Source organism: Hylobates moloch, unplaced genomic scaffold (assembly GCF_009828535.3).
Source record: "Hylobates moloch isolate HMO894 unplaced genomic scaffold, HMol_V3 SCAFFOLD_27, whole genome shotgun sequence".
NCBI classification, from domain to species: domain Eukaryota; kingdom Metazoa; phylum Chordata; class Mammalia; order Primates; family Hylobatidae; genus Hylobates; species Hylobates moloch.
The window spans coordinates 3,176,378-3,187,889 of NW_026652302.1; the positions used below are offsets into that span (position 1 = coordinate 3,176,378).

At 36.2% G+C, this 11,512-nt stretch overlaps 1 protein-coding gene across 4 annotated transcripts in view; it reads right to left on the minus strand.

Moving 5' to 3' along the window:
• Positions 1-11,512, minus strand: part of LOC116463111 (metabotropic glutamate receptor 1-like) — a 411,458-nt gene that overhangs the window by 364,339 nt on the left and 35,607 nt on the right. The window contains exon 1 of one of the 4 annotated variants that reach the window (XM_058434478.1): positions 9,910-9,968. The exons of the other annotated variants lie outside the window; for them this stretch is intronic. The gene's annotated coding sequence lies outside the window, so the exon portion shown is untranslated. Of the gene's footprint in view, positions 1-9,909; positions 9,969-11,512 lie in introns of those variants that run through there. 4 annotated transcript variants of the gene reach the window in all.

Consider the following 11,512-nt stretch of genomic DNA (forward strand, 5'->3'; position numbering starts at 1 on the left):
AGATTATGGTCACTAGAGTAGACCAATATGACTGCTGTCCTTATAAAAAGAGGAGTGGACACTCAGAGACATACACAAAATAGAGGCCCATGTGAAGAGATGGAGCAGAGATTGGAGTGATGCAGCTACAAGCCAAGGTACATCAATCAGTGCCAGGAGCCACCTGAAACTGGGAAGAAAAAAGGAAGGATTCTCTCCTACAAGTTTCAGAGGAGTCATGGCCCTGCTGACACTTTTATTTCAGACTTTTAGCATACACAACTGTGAGACGATCCATTTCTATTATTTTAAATTATTCCGTTTGTAGTACTTTGTTATGGCAACCCTAGGAAACTAATACACTCACTTCCAATCCTTCATGCAGATTCTATCTCCTCAATGCAGCTATCTTCACCATTTTACTTAAAATGTAATCCACTCCAGTTCTCCCCATCATCCTCACCCTGCTCTGTAGTCTCACAGCATTTAGTGTCTGAAATATCATATAATTTAGTTATCTATTATTTTATAGTCTTTTCCAGGAGAATATCAGCTCTCTGAGGACAATTTTGTTCACTGATGAACTGTCAGAGCTAGCACAGTGCCTGACATATAGTAGATGATCAATTAATAATTTGTTAAATAGGGAACAGTTGTTGTGCTTTTTATTATTTTAGAGTGTAACACTGGGCTTTCTAACAATAATTGTGCTGTGAGTTTGCTTTGTTAATCAAGGTAATAATATATCTTCTTTTATGGAGTATATCAACTATCTCCTTGTTATTTGCAAAGGGCAAATATCTAATTCTTTTTGATGGAACACTATCAGGAAGCAACAGAGCACTGAGATCAAAGAAACCCAGTTTATGATATATGATTACATTGTTTCATAGCATATGAACTCTGGAAAATTGATCCTCATTCAAATGATAAAAAGCAAAAAGATGTAAAATAGACATAGAAAAGTAAATTGTAATTTCTATGAATTAAATGCTCTTATTTGGCAGCGTAACTGTATTTCACTAAGCTGCCACAGCCCTTGATTATATGTAATTTGCACACGTATTTTGGACTTCTCTAACTTGTCACAGAACCATGATTTAAGGTCATTAAACTGTTATGTGAAAGTAAATAAGCATTGCCTGTGGGATATTCGTGTCGGATTTATGACTCTCTACTATTCAATAAAAATTGTTGTTACGAAAAGTCCAAGTAATTCCAGCCAAAAGCAAAAGGGGCCAAAGAAATTTAAGAATAAGGCTTGTTGGGCAATATTCATTTGAGACTAACTTCTATAAGCAAACAAAAATTTATTAATAAAGAAACCTGCCAGGAAGTGGCTACCCAAGCCAAAGGTGACTGCAATCCTGGGCACAGGAGAAATGCTCACAAAATATCCCATGACTGACAAATCCATTCTGAGATGAAAGGACTTCCAGGTCTCTGGGTGGAGTCTAATGTAGGCACGGATTCATGACTCTGAATTTGAGGGAATCCCAATAACCCTGTGAGTTCTCAGGCATGGGGGATGCCTGAGGACTGAGAGGCCAGAGAGCACGGAAGTCACACATCATCATCCTTATTACCATTCTTAAACTCCTCCTACGGAAAAGCAGGTGATTAGGAAACAACCAGGCAAAAACACAGAAACGTACACTCTGCAACCTTCTCGAGATGAAGGCTGCACAATCTTGCCCACATCACTCCAACCCCACTCTAGGGAGGAGGAGAAGAGATGTGAGGCAATCTGGTCTTGATATCTCTCATCCATCAACATTTGGTACATTGTTTCCCCCAGGATAATGACCTCCTGGGTTAAGTAGGTCTTTTTATCTCGGTGTCTCTTTCAGACATCAAGGGATAGCTGTTCCCCAAATCCAGTACTCCTGTACTGATAAAACATTCACATGATCCTTAATCTTGGTGATTTTTATAGATTTAAATTTAAACATTATGTTAACTACCATTTTTTGAGACTATTTAGGATCAATATTTCTAAATAGTGTCAATATCTCTTTCTTCTCCACATATGGGCATCTCTACGTCTACCTGATTACATTCGTGGCCAGTTACTTTTGTGATCCACACGTTTATTTTTTCCTCACAATGCAATTCCAGAATTTCATCATTCCAGATACAGATACACAAGATTTTGTTCAGTTGTAGCTATTCTTCCCTGTGCCTTTCCAAATAATGCCCAATATTCTTGTGGCCATTTTAATTATCATTTATAATACTTGTAAAGTTTTTTGTCATATTTCCCCCATCATTACCAGTTTTGCAGACAACACTCTACAATACCACTTGGATTTTGATGACACTTGGTGGGTTATAATCTATAATTTTATAATTTATTGCATTTTCACTATACTTAAAAGTTTTAAAATTATATTTGCATATGGTTGTGTCCTTTGGTCCTCTTATATAAATAGGCCAAATATTAGCACCAAAATACAAATGAAAAGTAAAGTTTAACAATTTGGCCATCTGCATAGCAAACAAGTGGTAGAGTCTTTTGACTCTTATCTCAGATCCACATTTTACTACACCATGCCTTACTTTAAAGTCCAATCCTCTCTTTTTATAATAAAAGATGCTTTAACTATGTGTGTTCTAACCCACATTGAAAATGTTTTGACTTCTTAAGCCTCAGCCCCCTTCTAGCCAACAAAGACAACAAACTACCATAGGGTTTGGCATGCTGATGAGTTTATCTTCTTCCTTAGAGATCCATCATTTCTCCCTAGTCTCTGCAATCAGAGTAATACATATCCTGTCCCAATAAGCACACCCTGAGATATGTCATTATAATTATTATATAATATTCATTTTCCTTTACAGATAATTAACTAACCTATAATCATCATCATCTCCCCCCCAAAAAAGATAGAGTAGAAGCTGGGAAAGTTTGAGGAGCATTACCTAAGAGTGTAAGCATCTGAGTATACATATTCAGGTGGCCACTGAGACCCCTGTGCACATCTTCCCTGTGTATTACCACTAAATAGTAATTTGGTTGGCAGCAAGTCCCATTTCTTATTAATCTTCATGTCCCAGGCACCTAGCACATAGCACAGCACATCAAGAAAACTTAATGAATGTTTGCTGATGAATATATCAAGCATCTTCAGAAATTTATAGACAGTTTCTGCTTTTATCACCAATTTTTCCTTTGAAACCTTAGCAGTTTATTGTCTTTTGCTTTATAATTTATTCTTTCACCCACACAATCTCTTCCTTCCTCTATCTGGCATAAATTAATAATCCCCATATTTCAATGTATATTCCTATATAATATATATCTAATAGCTATCTATATATGCCATTTGACCTCACAAATGTGGTCAAATTATGTCATACACCTTAAATATATACAGTAAAAAAAAAAAGAATTAGTACTCTATTCAGGACAATAACATTTAAGTTTTGTTTATTTATATACTTTGCTTTTGATGCAGAATCTTGCTAAAAACTTTGAAAGTAAAAAATTTTATCCATTGGTTCTTCTTTATACATCAATCACTTGATCTTCTGTGAGCATTTAGTGCAGGATATTATAGAATAATGCATGAAAAGAGGCGGGGATATCATAACATCACCATACAGATTTTATCCTGGTCATTTTGCAGAAAAGTATTAGGAAATGTTACAGCTCAGACGCCCTAATGGAAGTATCTGGGAAGGTCAGTTGAGAGAAGGAAAGCAAAGGAAAAGAAGTATCTTTTAATGTATACCAGGGCTCAGGGTGTATTCTTGCCTGGTGGATAGATACAAAGAATGCAGATTATCGACCAGAGCAACACCACTGCTTCCTCGCGGAGGTCTATCAAAATAATGTTTTATGTTTATCAAAAAGAAGAATGGTTTGAAATGGTTGAGACAGATTTGCCTAATCTATGTCATTATTTCCTCTTCATGAAACGCTAGTGTCACGAATGCTGCATTGTGCTGCCAAGATCCTGTCTTTAGCACTGAGGGATTTATTCCCCAGCTACTGGGACAGCTCTCAGCTGTTAATTTGTTTCCAGAATTCCCTCCATTGAAAAAGTTGCCTCGGCCAAGGTCATACTAACTTCAGTAGCAGCCTCCATTGAATGACTGGTAAACACACAGGTTTAAAGGCCCAGCTCCTTGCCCTAACCAAATACAGCTCTGATGGGTACAGCAATTCAGCTTCAGAGCTTGCTACTGGGTTGGTCAAGGTTTTGTCGTGACTGTATCACAGTCTCCTACCTTATCCTGTCTCCCTTCCTTCCCGTCCCCAATATGTGTGGATCTCAAGAACATTCCTATTAAGTTTCCTGCAGGCTAATCTCCATCTCAGAGACCCAAGATGAGACAACTAAAAAGTAACAGATTTTAGTAATGCTTCATGCCTTCTAAAGAAACCATGCTCTTCCAAAAAGTCTTGCCTTTCAAGCCTACTTGATTTTAGGAGAAATATGATTAAAGAGTAAAACTGCCTAAGTAAGTGAAGATATATAACAATATTAAGCATGAAGTTGATAATGCATCCATGGTTCTTGATAACAGGAGATCCATTTCTAGCTTAGATTTCTATTTGAAATTTCTTCTTCTACCAGAACATAAGCAGAGTAAAATCTCTTCCTTCTACCACAGAAAAGAATATGCAGGCCGTGGGTAGCAACCCAGCACAGTGCTAGTGCCAGTGCACTATAGCAAAGAGAAGAACCAGACAGAAGCTGTCTAATAAAGTATCTTAGAAGGTTTCCTTTTAAAGAGAAGAGACAAAGACTATACTTAAGTGACCTTTGAATAATAATCACGTGGACAAAACCTGAGAAATTCCTGTCAATGTAATAACAAACTTGATGCAAAGAAGCAGACCAGGATGAGACAAGAACAGCATGAACAAACAGAATGACTCGCAAATTTGGAAGAGAAATCCAGACACACAAAAAGCAGGTGATTCCCAAGCCCCATAGGCTAATTATTTCGATAGTTTCTTAGTGAATTAAAGTGAGCAGTTTATACTGCTAATAGGTACTGCCTTGTAGTACTTTAATTACTACAAGTTATTATGTTTCAGTGAAGTGTTAGTGGTTATTACAGGGTGTGGGTTTAGCCATTTTCAACTAATATTTTTGTTGTAAAGTCCCAAGCTAATAAGCTTGCCCGATAATTCAAGTGGATTCCTGAATGACTAGTAAGGTCACGATTCTGCTGCCAATAATTGACAAAATAGGTTAAGAAACACTCCTTACTGGAAGGATTTCTAACCAAATTTATTTAAGTCTAGTTTTGATACCTCTTAATTTTATATATTTGTACAGTGAATCTATTTTAACGTAGATTCTACTAATCTACCTGGCATAGTAGGAAAATTTGCTGCTCTGTAAACCTCAGGTTCCGTAGGGAACCTTCTCCCAGACTAGAAATCAGGTACCAAAACTATGTGGGAGATGCCGTGATCCAACTGGAAATGCAAAAGCCTTGGATATCACTGGATAAGACTGAAATCCTGGCATCTCTGCTTACAAGTCAGGTGCCTTGGTCATATCTCTTAACCTCTAGGAGTTTCATTTTTCCCCTTCATAAATCTTATATAAAGCACATACCATAAGACTGTCATAAGTATTCAATAAAATCATGCATATTGAGTGCTCAAAATGTGCCCAGTTTTTTTCCTAATGTGATTCTCTCACTTATATTCTGCATGCTTTCAGCTGTGTGACAGCTTTCTTGGATATTTTTAAATAACATTAAAAAATTGGACCTGGTGACCACCACTGAGCAATAAACTTGTTAGAGAAAAAAATAACTTTAAGAGCACTGGAGGAAAGCTAAAGAAGTGTTTTCAGAAACTTTTCTGAGATTTATGCTTCCCAAGGGCAGCAACCAGGTCCTATTTATTTTGGTTTCTCCAAGGCCAAACACAGAAATTGGCACATAACAGATAAACATTTTTATTAGACTTTTGGGGTATTTATTATGGGAGATAAAGGTGTGCTTTGGAGATTTCGTTTAAATCCCATCTCCTCCATCTTATAGCTGAATGACCTTGGCTAAGCTACTGAAACTATCTAATGCTCAATTTCTTCCTCCTGAGTGGAGTCGTTATGAAGATAAAATGAGTTTGTATATTTAAAACAACTTGCATAGCATTTAGCATATAGTAAAAAATAGTGGTCATAGAAATAGTGGTGATGATAGCGGTGGTAGTACAAAAAAGGCACAACATAGATTGCTTCGTTGGCTTTCCAGTAACTTTCATATTTCTGAACACAACGAAGATTGCTTCATTGGCTTTCATAACTTTCCTAAGCTAATGTTAGGATTTTCATCATATGAAAATGTTGTGGCACATTTTAAATTCAACTTGGAATTGACAGTGTTATTTAAACACAGCCAAGAGTACTTAACTCATGGACTTTTTGAAAAGAATTTTATGGATCAGGTACCAACTACAGCTGAAAACTGGCCTCCAGGGAGTCAGAATAATATGTTAACAATTACAAATAAAATAAAAGACATTTCAAACATATCAAAACCCTATCTGTATATTTTTAAAAGATTTCATATTCCTATTACTCATAACAAAATCTAGAGATGGTCATAGGTTTTTAAAATATTTAACATATAAAAGTTACTTTAGAAGATTTTTTGAAACTCAGCCGTAATGTAATGTAACGTAATGTAATGTAATGCAATGTACTGTAATGTAATGTAATGTAATGTAATGTAATGCAATGTAATGTAATGTAATGTAACGTAATATGAGCATTGTCATTCAGAAGCTTACAATCTGATGAAAGATATTGAATAAAATGTTCAAAATAACCAGTAAGTTCAGAGATGCTCAGTGTTGTACAGGATCAAGGGCTCCCAAATATAAATGATCATAGTCACAAGGACACATAAAAAGCAATAGAATGTTGGGACTCAGCTTCTAGATATTCTCCTTCAATAGGTCCACAAAGAAGTCTGATAATCTCTATATTTCAAAAGTCAAAATGTGATTTGATGTTTGGGGACCACTGACATCAGAAGATCATAAGTTTAACAGTTCAGAGATTTAGGAATTTAGAAGCTTCATAACAAACACATAGATCAAGAAGCAGAAAAATTCACATAGCCAACCTGAAACATAAATTTCATATTAAAAATTTAAAAGAAAGTGTGGCTTACATTTTCAAAGTATGATTTTTTAAATATGTATCAATTGATGTTCAAGGATTGTTGGATCAAATAGGTAGCTTTTTAAATGAGGAGGTGCTATTATGTAAAAATTTTATTTTGTTCAGGTAAGTAATTAAAATCACAAAGTAGCATTTAGCTACTTTTTAATTGTCCTCAAGACGTTCAAGCCAATTATTTGTGTTTATTCTGATTCATGAAATAAATGAGGCTTTTCTGATATTACGCTCAACTGGATGGACTGTACCATAGGTTTGCAGCAATTATTATTTTCCAAGACAAATCATTTAACAATTATCTGATTATTCATTCTGTAGATTAGCTCTGGCCTGAAATTTAATTCTAAACAGACCCTCCTCATGACTTGGCACATTCCTTGGTCTTCTCTCCCTATCTTGTGAACAGATTTTAGTTTTACCCTCAGGAGAATGGGGGAATAAAGTTAAAATTGTGGATGCAATGACATCATTTAACACAATGACAAAGTCTTTTAAAAAATTACTTGAGGCCGGGCGCGGTGGCTTATGCGTGTAATCCCAGCACTTTGGGAGGCCGAGGCGGGTGGATCACCAGGTCAGGAGATCAAGACCATCCTAGCTAACACAGTGAAACCCCGTCTCTACTAAAAATACAAAAAATTAGCCAGGCGAGGTGGCGGGTGCCTGTAGTCCCAGCTACTCGAGAGGCTGAGGCAGGAGAATGGTGTGAACCCGGGAGGTGGAGCTTGCAGAGTGAGCCGAGATTGTGCCACTGCACTCCAGCCTGGGCGACAGAGCGAGACTCAGTCTCAAAAAAAAAAAAAAAAAAAAAAAGTATTTGAAGGTTCAATGATATTTAATCTACACATTCCATGAATTCTAACAATTATTGCCAAATATCAGAGTTGTTTTGTAGGTAAGCTATAAGCGACCTTTTAAAATGCAAAGAGCATTACAACTTTTCCCCTAAAACCCTGAAATTACATGATTAGAGCTGATCAAAATAAAATAAGTGAAAAGAAAGATAAAACCAGATTATTTTCGCTATTATGAGAATTCTAAAAGTTATATTTCATTTTATCATGTCACAATATAAACTGATCAGCTTTGGGAAACTATTTTCACAACATTTTGAGAATTATTTGCATAATAACTTGAGGAATTCTCTTTCAAAATCTTTATCTTTGGAAACTTTTTTTGTTGTTTTGTTTGTTTTTTTTTTTTAAGAATGTAAGAAGCGTTTTTTAAAAAATAAGAAAAATCTAACCCCAGTCCTTATCTTAGGCTTTTATTTGTATAACAATGAACTTGTGATAGATAGGTATTTTGAAACCATTTTAATAGTTTAAGATTACTTTAGATTACTTTACTAAGGATCATGTTTGGTTATTTATTTATTAACTCTTTCCTACTTAGATAAGCATAATAGTTAATTTCTTTAACTGTCCTATTCCATTCCAAAAAAATTTAAACATTTCAGAAGGATATTTATATGTTTAGTAATTGACTCTCTAAATTACTGTCAAATAATTACCCAGAAGCAAAATATATGTCTAAGACCCTTTACAATAATAGTGGTTGGAATGTGTCTAAAAAAAACCACAAATTTAATTTATAAACTGCCTACCTTCACAGGAGATTTAAGGCATATATCATATTGGAAACATAGATAAGCAATAGACAAATAACCAAGTTTCTAATTCATGTGCTACTCTCTGTAAGGAATACAGCCATTCTTATTGCTGATGAGCAAATTTAGTTATTTTGCTAACGTGAGATCAATTAATCAATCAAATTGTTCTCTCAGCAAAATTCATTAATGCCAGAGTGAGGGGTGTAATACAGAAACTCACTAGTTCAATTGGAAATATTAACTAAAATGGGTTTTGAGAATTAGCTACGTTACTGAACTCTCTAGTAAGCATGGATTATACTTATGTGGTTAAATGTGAAGACAAAAATAAAATTACATCCAGACTATGGCTTAGAAAAGTCAAGAACTGAATAAATATGTTTACATTTTTACTAGAAGTTTGGAAGATTGAGTATCGTACAACCATTAATAACAGAGCAAGTTCTCAAATATCTGAGCTCTTTCCCTAAATGTCCCACATTTGTAAATGTCATAGATTTAGGCATATTTACTATACATTTACTGTGTTCTCTTTCTCTCTCTCTCTCTCTCTCTCTTTCTCTGTCTCTCTCTCTATTATTATGTAAAACCTGTTCTCTAAGGAGTGATTTAGACCTCTGCTTAAAAACCTTCTCCAAAAGGGAGCACATTTACACTGTTGGTGGAATGTAAATTAGTTCATTCACCATAGAGAGCGATTTGGAGATTTCTCAAAGAACTGAGAGTTCAACTACCATTCAACCCAGCAATCCCACTACTGGCATCTACCCCAAAGAAAATAAACTGTTCGACCAAAAAGACACATGCAACCATATGTTCATTGCAGCAGTATTCACAATGACAAAGACATGGAATCAACTCAGGTACCCATCAATGGTGGATTGGATAAAGAAAATGTAGTGCACAGAGTACTATACAACCATTAAAAAAATCTTGTCCTTTGTAGCAACATGGATGTAGCTGGATAGAATTATCCTACATGAACTAATGCAGAAACAGAAAACCAAATACCCTGTGTTCTCACTTATAAATGAGAGCTAAAATTTGAGTATACATAGTCACAAAAATGGGAATAATAGACACTGGGGAATACAAGAGAGAGGAAGGAGGGAGGAGGACAAGGGTTGAAAAAACTGTCTGTTGGGTAATATACTCTCTTACCTAGGTGATGGATTCATTTGTGCTCCAAACCTCAGCATCACACACATGTACCTTTGTAGGAAACCTGCACATGTACACCCTGATTCCAAAATAAAAGTTGGAAAAAGAGAAAAAGAAAAAATAAGAAATAAAAGCCTTCTCAAGCAACATGCATCTCACAGCCTTACAATACAGTTCATTCAATTTCAGAATTCTAGTCAGGTTTTTTTTTTTTCCTTTGAGTCATGGAAATCTGACTTCTTGCCCGTCTTATGTGCATGTCCTATTCTGAACTTACACAACCACATGGAGCACGACTAACATCTCTTTTGCAAAATACTACTTCTGCTAATGAAAATGACAATACAGTCTTTTTCCCCTGTATGATTCCTTCAACATTTCCCCATATGGAGTGGACATCTGTTTCTTGTACTTATCCAACATTCCTTCACCTTCTCCTATCTGGACAATTCCCTTCTTTTACTTTGGGAATCTCGTTCCACGTGGATCAAGAGTGGTCTACCCTGCTTCTATCCTTGTTTACAGGGCTGAACAGCTCAGGCCCAGCATCAGATGTCCTGTTTTGCTATGTAGTTTATATAGGGTACCTCACTTGCACTGAATGGGTAGCAATCATGGTGGCAAACTCTGTAACAATATACTGTGTGCCAGGTATTATCTCATGTACTTGTCAGTCAATTACCCTAAAAGATAAGTATGATTATTATCTCTATTTTACAGATTCAGAAACGGAAGCACAGAGAAGTTCAAGAACTTGTCTGGTAAGTGGCAGGGTCAGGATCTGGACCAAAGGCCACCTGGGTTCAGAAACTGCTCCTTACCACTTTACAGGGCTACCTATTAATGTGGTTTTGAGACACTGAGTACAGCTAGATCTGAATGTGGTTCACACATAGCCTGAACCTACACCAGCACAAGACCATTACATTTTCCTCCAAAATCAACACCAGGAATTCATAGAGAACATAATAATAAAGAAAATTTTGAATATGTTTTTTACAGGGTACACATTAAGAAGGCTTTCTCCTGCATTTAAAGTAGTTGTTTAGAGATCAAGGAAGGGTTCATAACTGAAAGATGACACAGGCTTAGGGAGTGATTATGGTTTTTAATATTAAAACAGTTTTATAAGGAAAAACTTTAAGTGTAAATCAATATAAAAATTCAAGGCTTTGAAGATTATCTAGCAACTTTGGCAATTATCGATAAGGTAAAACAGTGTGCAAATTGCCATCTACTACTTAGATATTGATGGTTTGTTAAGTAAAGTATAAGACTCAATATTGAAAAACATTCTGTAACTATTAGGCTTATCAAATATTCATTAAGAAAAAGAGAAGATATAGGCCGGGCGCGGTGGTTCACGCTTGTAATCCCAGCATTTTGGGAGGCCGAGGCGGGCGGATCACGAGGTCAGGAGATCGAGACCACAGTGAAACCCCGTCTCTACTAAAAACACAAAAAATTAGCCGGGCGTGGTGGCGGGCGCCTGTAGTCCCAGCTACTCGGAGAGGCTGAGGCAGGAGAATGGCGTGAACCCGGGAGGCGGAGCTTGCAGTGAGCCGAGATCGGGCCACTGCACTCCAGCCTGGGTGACAGAGCA